Below are 13929 nucleotides of genomic sequence, written 5' to 3' on the forward strand. Positions count from 1 at the left end.
ATTATTACATTACCCAATCACTTACCATGCTAAGTTCTAAACCTACACTTCCTAATATGAATCCTAGTACCTACCTGTCTGATGCCCTGTGGAAAAAAATGGTAAGATTAATTACAGTAATGGTTAGAATGATTAATCACGTACTGTGCTAGTTCTAAACCTACACTATTCCTACCCAATGCTTACCTTTGTGTTAGGTTGGCAACGTTGAATCCAAAAGCATGACTCTGAGGTAGAGGCACAGTGTAACCCTATTGGGGGAAAGTTTATTGGGAAATTGAGGCTGGAGTCCAGGGACGGGCGTGGGCTAGTGGAAGGCAGGCAGGGGGAAGTGATCATCCTGTGGCAGAAGAACCATATCTTATATGGTAATTCTCTTTTCTCCTCAGGGTTACGAAGGTGAGAGTACCGAGCCAAGATTTGTGGCAACCTCTTAGTGATGGTAAGTAACTAAGAGACTGGAGGAATGTACCTCCATAAACTATTCCTATTTGTTTATGTGATATGTGCTAATTCAGTTTTTTCTCCTTTTCAGGATTATGAATGTGGAAGTGCAAAGAGTGCGGTTTGGAACTAGCTAGCAGGTATTTGTTGTTACAACATATTAGGCAGACTCACGGGCATCTTAGGGGCAGTTATCGCTTTCCATGTCCATACAAAGATTGCCCATGTTCATTTAATACATGGAGTAAGCTATCAAATCACGTGTACAAAACTCATGGCAAACAGCAAGGTCCAAAGCCAGTAGAAGTTTCTACATTCCAGTGTCATGTGTGCTCATGCAGAGACCTAGCAACAGAAAGAGATTATTTTCAACACATAAATCGGCATCTCAGGCATGATGAAACAGTTCCTTGTATGTTTCTAGGATGCACGTTTAAAACTAATGTTTACGGTACATTCAACACACACAAAAACAGGAAACACAACCAGCATTCATTGAAAGACTTTAAACCCAACGTCGTTAGTACAAGAGGTCAGTTGAATCAATCAGACAATTCTACAGATGGTCCAACAGAGTCTGTGGGTTATGAATCAGATCATGACTCTGAATCTTTAGCATCTGGTGATGTTGCCGAATCACACCAGTCAAATTTTATTGAAGAGAAAATAGCTTGCATTTTATTGAAGTTGGAAAATATTGTTCACGTTCCAAAGGCAGTTATTGATGAGGTCCTTTCTGAACTTCACTACATATTAAGTACAGCATCATTGCCTATCACAAACTCTATCATTTCTGACGTACTCCAGAGTCATAAACTACAAGTTGAAGAGTTAGTAGTTGATGAGCTTTCCACTGTTCTATGCAAATCTAGTCCGTTGGGTATAGCTATTGCAAAGGATGGCCCTCTTGCTACTGCATATAAACGTACACAGTACTACACCTCTCATTTTGGTGTTTTAGAGCCGGTTGAGTACATCCTAGATGCCCAGAGGAAAAGAACATTTCAATACATCCCTATATTGACAACTTTGCAAAATTTGCTCTCTCATAAAGGTGTCCTTGAACATCTTGAAACTCAGAGAGTACAAAGCCAGCCATCATCTGATCCCAAAGAGTACAGAACTATAAGAGACGGTGAGTACTATAAACAAAATCCTTTTCTTTCGAGTGAAGGTTTGAGAATAGCAGTGAATCTGTATGTGGATGACTTCGAGATTTGTAACCCTCTTGGGACATCTCGTAAAAAGCACAAACTCTGTGGCGTCTATTGGGTTCTGGGTAACTTGCCACCAGGTTCCCATTCAACACTTACCTCAATCTATTTAGCTGTTCTATGCAAATCCGATGACGTCAAGTCCTATGGCTATGGAAAAGTGTTGGAGCCTCTCTTGCAGGACTTGAGCATATTAGAACAGCACGGCATCTTTATTTCTCAGCTTGGTCAGTTTGTTAAAGGTACTGTCCAGTGCGTAATAGCTGACAATCTTGGAGCCCACGGAATAGGTGGCTTTGTTGAGAGTTTTTCTGGTGGGTCAATATGCAGGTTTTGTACTGGAGATAAATCAGAATTTCAGAGTAAGGATATCAAGTCAGGTGGTTTCCAACTTAGAAGCAGAGAGATCCATGATGTTCATGTTCAGTCTGCTGAGGAGAATGCAACTATTTGCTGTGGTGTCAAAAAACAGTGTGTTTTAACTGAGCACCTTTCGCATTTTCACGTAAGCACTGGCTATCCTCCTGATATTGTGCATGATCTCTTCGAGGGTGTTGTTCCAGTCGAACTTGCACACTGTATTCGCTTCTTGATCTCCAAAAAATACTTCACTCTTGATAGCCTTAACACACTCATTCTGGCATTTCCGTACAAGTGGGGGGACAAAACCAATCGCCCTCATGCCATACCACGCTCTTGCACATCTAGAAACACTATAGGTGGCAATGCCCATGAAAATTGGACTTTGCTCAGGTTGCTTCCCTTTGTGATTGGGCAAATCCTACCAGAAAATGAGCCAGCATGGCAGGTGATTTTAGATCTTAAGGACATCGTTGAGTTGATTGTGGCCCCGGTTCACACAGATGAGACCATTGCATATCTTGAGGCCAGGATCTGTGATCACAGACAGCGCTATCTTGAACTCTTTCCACAAATCAAGCTCCTACCAAAACATCACTACTTGGAGCACTACCCGCAAATGATTCGTTGCTTCGGACCTCTTATTGCACTGTGGACGATGAGATTTGAGGCTAAACATAGCTTCTTCAAGCAGGTTGCTCGTCACACTAATTGCTTTAAGAATATACCTCGTTCACTAGCTACTAAACACCAGTTCATGCTCGCCTATCACACACATTCCTCCAGTCTCAAGAAGTCATCCTTGGAGGTCACGGATGTTTCACTCATGCCTGTTGATGTCCTTAATGAGGGAGTCGTATCTACTCTGAAGCAGAGATACCCAGATGTGACTGAGGTTCATATGGCAAAAAATGTGTCTTGCAGTGGTATACATTACAGTGAGGGGATGCTTATTGTACATGGATCTCTAGATGGGCTGCCCAAGTTTAACAAGATCATTCAGCTGTGCATTCTTAAGGAGAAGCTGTGTTTTCTAGTGAAAGATGAATGTGCTTGGTATAGGGAGCATTACGGTGGATTTGAGCTGTCTGCCTCACCCACACGAGAGGTTGCCATAATTGAGCTTGGTGACTTGGTGGACCCATATCCCCTTGTGGAGTACATGGTTGGAGATCTGCGCATGGTAATGCTTAAAAGATTCATCATCATTAAAGGTTAGTATAATTTTTAAACCCAAATAGTCTGAGCTTTGGATGCCAGGCTCTTATAGAATCTCTAAAACTATTTTTGTTTTAATCTAAAATATAACCCCAATGTTCTATTTGTTCCATGTTTCACTATGGGATGGCACTCACGTGACATCCTGCTGGAAGCCTCTGACAACAGACATATGTCTGAGACGTCTGCAGCAGAATCAGTAGTTTGAAATGCTTACCTGTGATACTTATCTGTAGAGAGAAATCCAAGCAAATCCTAGTACCTACATGTCTGAAGCCCTGTGGGGAAAAAATGGTTAGATTAAAGGGGTACTGTCACGCTAGACTAATTTAAGGTTATTTGGATTGAATGTTTAAATTGTGTGTAGACTTGAATCGCCATCAGTGTGACCCTGTCCTATAAAAAGGAAATTTTCCCAGGCCAAAACCAGTCCAGTGATGTCACGACTGTTTTTCTAGTCTGCGTTTCCCTGAAGGTAAAGTACACTCAAACTCCAACCTTGACTGGAGGAGCCTGCCAACAAAACAGTCAAGGTTGGAGTTTGAGCATGCTTCACCTTCTGGGAAACACAGGCTAGAAACTCGTTTTGGCCTGGGAAAATTTCCTTTCTACACACACAATTTAAACATACAATCCAAATAACCTTAAGTTAGTCTAGCGTGACAGTGCCCCTTTATAGTAATGGTTAGATTTATTACATCCCTAAAACTTACCGTGCAGTTCTAAAGACAGTCAGCTTCCAGCAGGATGCCACATGATCCCATAGTGAAACATTTCAGTCATGTATCATAGAACTCGGGTTACATGAGTAACCTACTTTCTTGTTCTCCTTCTCCCTTGTTTCTGCTCTAGATTAAGTATTCCACAATGACAGCTGTTCTGCGGATCCTCTTCGGGGATGAATCGGATTCCAGAAAACTGACCCTCAATTACGGAATTCCAGAAACGGTAGATGAACTACATGCACTGGTGAAGACATGCTTTCAAGTTAAAGAGGACTTCCGTTTGCAGCACCTGGATGCCGACTTGAACGAGTTCATAAACCTGACTTCTGTGTTTGAAATAGCACATAAAAGCACACTGAAAGTAATGCACATCCCTACCGCGTCACCTGTGGAGCCCACTCTCACTTTGTATACCGTACAGCCAGCTGATGAGACTGAAACCACTGCTTCAACACTGGACTCATCCTGCAGCGATGATACGCTGTACACATCAACCCCGCATTCATCCCCAGAAACTCGGCCCTCACGAGAGTCCTGGCCCCAGGTTTTTGTGGTCCCTCAATTCAGCTACGACGCTGAATTTGAACTTCGCCAACAGAATGCAGAGTTTGAGACTAACGGGATATACTTCAACCCTGGCCCAAAGCTGAAAGGAGTCATTCTTGATGGCCTAGCCCAAGAGATGGTGAAATACACAAAATACCCAAAAGACTATCAGTGTGAAGAGGTAGCAGCAGCTTTGACGAAGGCACATCCTTGTTTGGGGCAGCTGGGATCCAAGACAGGTTTTGGGGGATGGAAACAATCACTCAAGTATAAAATGCAAAACTATCGTACCAAGCTTGGGCGACTTGGACATCCTGAGATCCGTGTAAACTCCCTGAAACACAAACGACAAGGCCAAGGCAAAGCTGCAGCCAACATCAAGAAAGCTAGAAAGGCTGAAGTTCACTACCTTCCTCTGCACCCAAAAGGAGAAACATCAGACAGCTTGGAGAGCGAGAGAGTTGCTTTATTGTCTGAAGTGAAAAAGCGTGACAATGAAGTGGTCATCAGAGCAAAAATGGAGAAAACCTTCTCGCAGAGACGTGTAGAGATTGTGGAGCAGAGGCCCATGATTGGAGACTTTAAAGACAGATGGCCTGCCCTGTTCCAGGAGAGTGAAGTAAGTAAATGTGTATGTACAATCACAATTTGAATTTGCCAGAGTTTTTGACTGGTTATAAAACAGTCTCATATTAATACTGATGCCTCTACCTCTACCTGCCTACGTTAGCAAATGCTGTCTGAGGCCTGTGGGGAAAAAATGGTTAGATAAATCACAGTAATGGTTAGAATTATTACATTACCTAATCACTTACCGTGCTAGTTCCAAACCTACACTTCCTAATACGAGTCCTAGTACCTACCTGTCTTAAGCCCTGTGGGAAAAAATGGTTAGATTAATTACAGTAATGGTTAGAATTATTACATCCCTAATCACGTACCGTGCTAGTTCCAAACCTACACTTCCTAATATGAGTCCTAGTACCTACCTGTCTGAAACGCTGTGGGAAAAAATGGTTAGATTAATTACATCCCTAATCACTTAACAGACTACTTCTAAACCTAAACTATTCCTACCCAATGCTTAGCTTTGTGTTGGCAACGTATTTGAATCCAAAAGCATGACTCGGAGGTAGAGGCACAGTGTAACCCCATTGGGGGAAAGTTTATTGGGAAATAGAGGCTGGAGTCCAGGGACGGGCGTGGCCGAGTGGAAGGCAGGCAGGGGGAAGTGATCATCCTGTGGCAGAAGGAGAGCAAAGTTACTAAACACAAGAGCAACTTGAACTAGAAGGTATGGGTACTTAAACAGTAGAGGCTAGAGTCGTTTGGTTACCACGGGACTAAAGGCACCGATCTGGCAATGAATGAATGTGCAGACTAAGTTCTTGAACTGTCGTTGATGTGGTGATTGACGGATGCGGTGATCATGATGGAGAACGGGAGCGGGGCGTGCCGCCGGGAACACAGGGTGATTGTCCAAGGTGCTAGTTGGGTCACGATCAGACATCCTGAACTAACAAATAACAAATGGCTGTATTTTGCTTGTTAATATTTTTCAGGTGAATGCTGAGTTCCTGCGGCTCACCACCAAGCCATTGCAATCAAAGTTCTACTCACAGCTGGACCACTTCTCAGACAAGCTACTGCTGGTCTTCAAGAGCAAAGGAGGAGTGAAGGGCCAAAGGATCAAGAAAGTCCTGGCGATCCAAGAATCGGTTTGTAGAGCTGCTCATTTAATGGCAAATGGCCTGCTTATTCAGCACATTACTGCAAAGCGCTTTAAAGTGTTTGTATTTCATTCACACAGCAATGTATGTGTAAACCATGCACGTTAACTACTAGCTCATTTGGGGCATTTAGCTTACATTTGGCTTAATTCTGTTGACTTTTCACCCTTGCTTTAGCGTGACGACATCGACACCAGGAGGGAGTCCATCCTGAGAAGCTTGGTCATCTACCTCAATGAGGATCCAGACACATTCTTCAAGGAATATCAGGCAAGTTTATCACAATATTTCCCAATAGTGAAACAGCCTGAATCAACGCTTAAATGCCTAAAATGTAGCGTTGAATAGTGTTGCCCACTCTTATTCCTCCTGTAAACTGCAATTGATGATAGGTTGTGGTGCTCAGCTTTACTTAACACAAGCGTTTTGTTTGTGGTGTTATTCAGGACTCCGCCTCTGACAGTGCAGAGGAAGACATCCCAGTCATGGGGATCTACATCGTCTGGAGAGATGGGAATGTGGAGCCAGAGGACGTGGGAATTGTGATCGAAGGCTGCAAAGTCATGAGCAACGTAGGCAGCGTCCTCATGGGGTTCATCATGCTGTTTGGTCTCATTTATGCCCTTGACCTAAGCTTTCCAGAGAACCTCAAGTACACTTTTGAGTTTTGCCAGAAGATCATAATGAATATGGATGGGCACAAGCTGAATGCAAAGATCCAGCAGCTGAAAATCAAGTTGTTTGTCTAGCACCAAGCATCTTTTTTTTTTTCTTTTTTTTTTTTGTATGGATGGATGTATGGATGGATGTTTGCCTCGCTCTCTTGCCCTGCTCTACAAGAGTAGAAGAGGTCAGTTGAATCAGTCATAGAATTCTACAGATGGTCCAGCAGAGTCTTGCCCTGTCGTTTCTAAGGACTGTAAGAAATAGACCCTGAGTCGTTTCTAAGGAGTACCATTTCTGTTACTTGCAACGCGGAAGTTGTTTTTGTTTTTCACTTTGCTCTTTTTTGTCTCCCAACCTGTCTGACACGGCTGTGTGTGAGTGCATGTATGCGTGCGTGTGACTGGTGTGATTCGGCAGCATCACCAGATGCTAAAGATTCAGATCTGATTCATGACACATAGACTCTGTTGGACCATCTACTACTACTACAACTTCTACACTGTAGTTCTGATGTACTTATGTACCTGGTCTTTACAAGGCAAACAGCCAACATGGATGTACAGAAGCATGTTACTTGAATACCTTTTATGTCAAAACAAAGAAAACATCCATGAGGTCATCGTGTCAGGTTGGGACTAGTCGGTTGTTTTTTGATAGTGTACACATACGCACGCATGCATGCACAAGCATGCGTGTGCCTGTGAGTGTGTGTGCCTGTGAGTGTGTGTACTGTCCAGTGCGTAATAGCTGACAATCTTGGAGCCCACGGAATAGGTGGCTTTGTTGAGAGTTTTTCTGGTGGGTCCGAGTGTGTGCGCCTGTGAGTGTGTGCGCGTGTTCGGGTGTGTGTGCGTGTGTGTGTACACTATCAAAAAACAACCGACTAGTCCCCCTTTGTTTTGACATAAAAGGTATTCAAGTAAAATGTTTCTGGACATCTATGTTGGCTGTTTGCCTTGTAAAGACCAGGTACATAAGTATATCAGAACTACAGTGTAGAAGTTGTAGTAGTAGTAGATGGTCCAACAGCTATCAAATCACGTGTACAAAACTCATGGCAAATTAAGTTTGAAACTTGTTGTTTCATTGTTGTTTTATTGTCGTTTTATTGAAGTTGGAATATTTTGTTCACATTCCAAAGGCAGTTATTAATTTATAATTTCTGACTTGCTCTGGCACTACATACAGCATCTTTGTACGGCATCATTGTCTGTCACAAAGTCTATACTTTCTGACTTACATTCATTGTGTTGTGTTGTGTGTGTTCTAAAGCCAGAGCTGTCATAGTAGCAGAAGCTGGACTGTGATCTGGGAGGTCTTACTTTTTTTTTCTACCGTAATATTGGACATAGGCTGTTATGTTTAAATAAAAAACACTAACTATGTTTTGTCTCATTTGTCATGTTTAATGGGGCATCAAATAACATGTATTTCATTTCCAGTTAATTACATTAGTTTGAGTTGGACAAAGGTAAAAAGGGTTAACTTTGTAAATGTAATTATTTAATTTTAGCTCTATTTGATAAAAATGAGTTGGACTAACTATATTTTGGATGGAAATTCTGCCCACAATTTAATTGAGTGTTTTGAGTTGGACTAACTCACTTAGTTTGAGTTGAGGCAACGTAAAACAATTTCACTTAAGTCATGGAATTATTTCATTTTAGCTGTATTTAATAAAAATGAGTTGGACTAACTCACTTAGTTTGAGTTGAGGCAACGTAAAACAATTTCACTTAAGTCATGGAATTATTTCATTTTAGCTGTATTTAATAAAAATGAGTTGGACTAACTCTCATAGTTTTAATTGGGGCTACATATATTTATTGGATGGAAATTCTGCCCTCAATTAAATTGAGTTAATCCAATGAGTTATTTTTTTGAGTGCAGGTGAATAGGCTAAAAAAAATAATAGGTATCACCATGATGATTACCCAGTTGATTACTTATGATAAGACAATGTTTTTTTGTATTACAAGTTTTATGAAATGTTATGTTTAAATATGCAAATTAGGCATGATCTTATCAAATATGCGCTAATTTGCATAACTTTCCAGAACAGAAATCTGAAGTTTGGATAAAGCCAGATTAAAAATTATTGTTTCATTTTGTTGACATATTAGAGTCAAAGGCTTTTACAGAGGGGATTTTTGATATCTCTTTTTATCACTCCATAAAGCAGAAAATAGTTCAACAGCCATAAAAAAATCAATTTTCGCCATGTTTTTAGGAATAAAATGTCATATAATTCAGGCTTTGAATGATATATGAACAAACCCCTCTGTAAAAGCCTTCAGAACATAGATGGGAGTACAACTGGAAAGTTTGGTGTATGTAAGTGCTACTGAAGTGGAGATTTCGATCTCAGAGTATGAGAAAAAACTCATTTAGAGAAAACAGGCTTTTAAAATATGTATTGTAAAATTCCATACATTTTGTTGGAAAGCACTATTTACAGACACAATATCTAATCAAATCATTAGAAACAACAATATAGAACATCTAAAACATAAAAACTGATGACAATAACACAGCATTTATGAACTGAATAGAACCAGTCTCTCTCTCTCTCTCTCACACACACACACGCGCACAGACACACACTGCCACCAGCAGAACTGCCAACCTAGTTTGTTTGTCTACCTCTATAACACAGCCTAGTTGACCATGCCTGTCTACAGCCTAGTTTTCCATGCCTGCTCCATATGTAGGCCCCTCATCCATTTCCTGCTGATGCCTTTTCAGTTTATTAGCTGTGCTCATGCTCTTGCGCCTACGTTTCACACTGGCCGTGATGGCCTCAGCTTTTGCGATTCTAACCCGATCAGTTTCACTCATTGCATTTACAGTAATCACTGTGCTCTCTAGCCACAACCTCTCCATAACACTCAGCATGGCAGAGGCACCTTCATTAAATGTGGCGATGGCCATACTTGCTGCTGCCTCAACCCTGTTTTTCCCCACAAAGACAGTCTTGGGACAGCGTGCCCATATAACGGAGTTGAGGCACTCGTTTGCATTTTGAGTGCCTCCATGCTGCATTCGCTGCAGCAGGCTGTCACTTGACATGCGGTGGTATACTGGGATGAGCTTCTGCCCCACCTCTCGTGTCAGGAAGTTTCGAGCATGGTGTTTATGGCTTTCAGGTGTTTCCCCATTGTCCTCTGCTCTCCTATACCAACACCAGGAGGGACAGCACCGGGTGTGTATGGGGTTGTCGTCAGTGGACATAGAGTGGAGGAGACCGGCCCATATTGCTGCCTTCATGTTGTCTAGTGAACACTGGTTATTCAGAATTGCTCCCCTGTAATAATTTTGCAATGTTTTGCATTTGTTGGCAGTTAGCTTCCCCACACCCTTCCCTCCTAACTTCCCCTGTGAACTCAATTTTCTGAGTGCTGTACCCATTCGCTTGTGAGCATGATTGATACACTCCAATTTCTCAACTGCATGCCCAGGGTATGGGTTCAGAGCAACCACCTCCCTAAATGCTGCACTGTCCCCATCTGACAGCATCTGAGTGTACCGCACCTGGTGGCGGTTCACAGACCTGGCCCACATTCTCTTTGCTGCCTCCTGCTCCATTGCCTTACTGGATCCTGAAAAGTTTTTAGCACAATCATCGTGTGTCTCTCTCCAGCTGACAAACTCCTGCTCTGTCATTTTCTTCTGTCTCATAGCATTCTCCTTCAGTACACAAGCATGGCAATAAGAGGATAGGACCTCATAGTCTATCACCAGTCCTGTAATGAGGTCAATGCACACGCCGATTCCATAGCGGGAACTGAAGCCTCTTTTTTGCCAGGTTCCATCAAAAGACACGCTTATGTTCATGACTGCATCTGGATCCTCCCTCAGCAACTCCTCCACATCTGGGTCGATATCAGCATAAGCCTGCCTGACCTGCTCCCTGGTTCTGTGCAGTGACTCCAGCCCTCTCTCAATTTCTGCCACTGAAATGAAATGTATAGTGATTCTCTTCATCTGACCAAGCCTTATTGATGCAATTCAAAAAAGACAATATAATGATGTAGGATAAGTATATACAGTACATAGCCTACCCTCTCCCTTCTCTCTCTAAGGTGCATTGTGTTGCCATTATGTATGAAATGTGCTATATAAATCAAGTTTGATTTGAGAGACAGAGAGAGAAAGAGAGAGAGAGGTCTATCTAACCCTGTTTCCATAGACTATGGAATAACATTCCATAGAAATGTTACAGCGAGAGAGAGAGAGAGACAGAGAGAGAGCTAGAACTTTTTTTTACAGTTCCCCTATTAGGATATGATTAGTATGCACACACCCCTTCCCTTCTATCTATAACGTGCATTGTGTTGCCATTACAGTAGGCTATGTATGAAATGTGCTATACAAATCCTTGAGAGAGAGAAAGTGAGACATCTATCTCAGTCCTGTTTCCATAGCCTACCTGTCACTTTCTTGTCATGCCTCTGGTAGGTTTTAAGATGAAGCCCGGGAATCCCCAACACCTGGCTGATCTTGTTGAGAGCTGCATATCCCAATCCTAACTCGTGTGCTAAGAGCACCATCCGCACATTGACATCAAATGCGACATCGTTCCTGGTTGCGTCTTCAAGGCGCGGAGATGTATAAACACTTTTGCGGTAGCAATCTCTTTCACACAAACTGCACTCTAGAAGCAAACTGCTACAGAACCCACGATTCTGTGGATCTATGTTCATTTTAAGCCCTGTCCCTGCACAATTGGGACAAATCAACCCAGCGATCAGTTCATTCAAACGCGCGACATGAACTATTAGCCACTGCTGTGTGGCGCGTTGGTCACTCCCGCTATCTCTCTCCTGTTGTCCGGCTGACAGCTTGCGCATCGATGCACTTTGTGAAGTAATTTCACCGTCTGCTTCATTTGATTGCTTTCCCTTCTCTTCCATTCCCTTTTTCCGATTAAACCTTGCAAGTGACAACTGTTGTCGTCTTTTCTGTGAGCGTTTTACAGTAATTGGCGTCGGCATCTTGAGATTTTTAAAGGTCCCGCTGAAAGCTATCAGGAAGTGTCATAGCACGTCACGTGACGAATCTGAACCAATCACGTTCTCAGAAATCAACAACAGCCAATGAGATTTCACGTTTAGCATCAAACCCGCCTTTGTATTTCCACGATTGGTTGCTGATACAAATGAAACTATCAGGTTTGGTTGCGATAACATCATGCTCGAGAGAGAGATCTATCTATCAATATATCACATCAGCTGATCCAAAAGACGGCCGCGCTCTGGTTCGTTGCGAAAAAATGCTAACTTTTGGTGATTTTAGGAAGAATCTACAGACGCAAACAGACTAAATGAAGTAAAATAAACATCTAAATGCGTATTTTTGATGTTTTATTTCCACTAGTCTGAAAGAAGACATGTTATGGAAGCAAAATAGCACATAATCTCAAATTTGACCAGAGCTTTGAAAAACGATGTTTTCACCTGCCGTGTCTCGCCTTAATTTACAGTTTGTCTTGTCTTTCTTCGGTAACCATTTCATAAAAGAAGCATATTTGTTTTATAGCCTATTTATTTTGCTTTATTATTACATTTGTATTCTGTGTATTGCCTGTTTGTGTTATAGGGCACCATTGCATTCCTGTAATAAAATTCTGATTGACTGATATTGCTACTGTATTTATTTAATGTAGCCTATGTTTTCATTTGATAAAAATGTATTTAAATGAATAACAGGTAGGCTACAGTACACACACTATAAAAATCTCATTTATAAAGCACAGGGGGGAAGTCACCCTTTTGTACCTCTGGGGAAATGTCTTCACCGTGACAGCCCTACTGACCGCTACCATTAATGTTATGGAAGCTGCTGCTAGTTGTTGCGAGCTCATGAGCTAACTGGCTATCCTGCTCTTATTGTGCTGGATTAGCATTGGAAGCATTGGAACTGATGTGTCCAGGCGACAAGACCTATCTTAATTTATCAAGACATTATTTCATGTCATTTCAATGTCATTGTGTAGCTTCCTTTCCGTTCGACCAGTCCTGAACAGAAACAAGCCAGCCACGCACATAAGCCAGGCTGGACCTGGCCTGGTTTTAACAATGCAATGGACCTTATAATCGTAGCCTACATTTTGGTAAACGGGAGCTTCTCTAAATGCTTCATGGACATCGCGGTGGCAATTCTTAAATGTAACATTTCTTCTAACAAATGCTTCATGATAGACAACGCGGTGAATGATCTCAAATTTAACATTCCCTTGAAATAAATCATAACACTTTACTTAACTGATGTCGAGACTGCATGCCAGCCAGAATGTGTAATAACGGGACTGGCAATTTGGCTATTTGCGATTCTAACGGGAAAGCTGCGCTCAGCAATGTTGGGGTTTATAATGTCACGTCCATAACGGTCACATCCGTAACGCGGAAAATAGAAAGAGATTAGAACAACTATATGATGGTCATATATGACATCAGTGAAAGTTATCTTTGCACAGAAAGTTTGGGCAATATTGCATTTAAAATGTATTTTTTATAACGACTTTTGCTGAAAAATGTTACGGACGTGACTGGCTGTACTGTAAAAGCGCGTCATCTTGACATGGCTCAACCGTTAAAGGGATGAACTCAAATGACCCATGATACATATTGCATCACAAGCTCCTTATCTCCACATGAGAGGCTGTGGAACCCGTGTGCGTGAAAAAATAGGCCCTTATGCCCTTTCAACAACTCATACAATTAGGTTAACTGAAAATGTTATTTTTTAATTACTGTGATACCTGTTGTAATGGGTGGAAATATGCAATTTCTTAAATGATCTGGTCAGATGAATTCCGTACACCAAAATATAGACCTTGATGATATATTTTAAAGTGATTTTGTTATGTATAGTATAACTTTATTTTTTCATGATGACATTTACATGGAATTGCCCTGAAGGCAGAACACTATTTATGGTTATTTGATTACCCTCCTCATGGATTCCAAGTGTGCAGGCCCCGTCCTCTGTGCTGTAGGTCTACCACACCTTAACAAGATGATATTC

This window comes from Borostomias antarcticus, assembly GCF_949987555.1.
Source record: "Borostomias antarcticus genome assembly, chromosome: 17".
NCBI lineage: Eukaryota > Metazoa > Chordata > Actinopteri > Stomiiformes > Stomiidae > Borostomias > Borostomias antarcticus.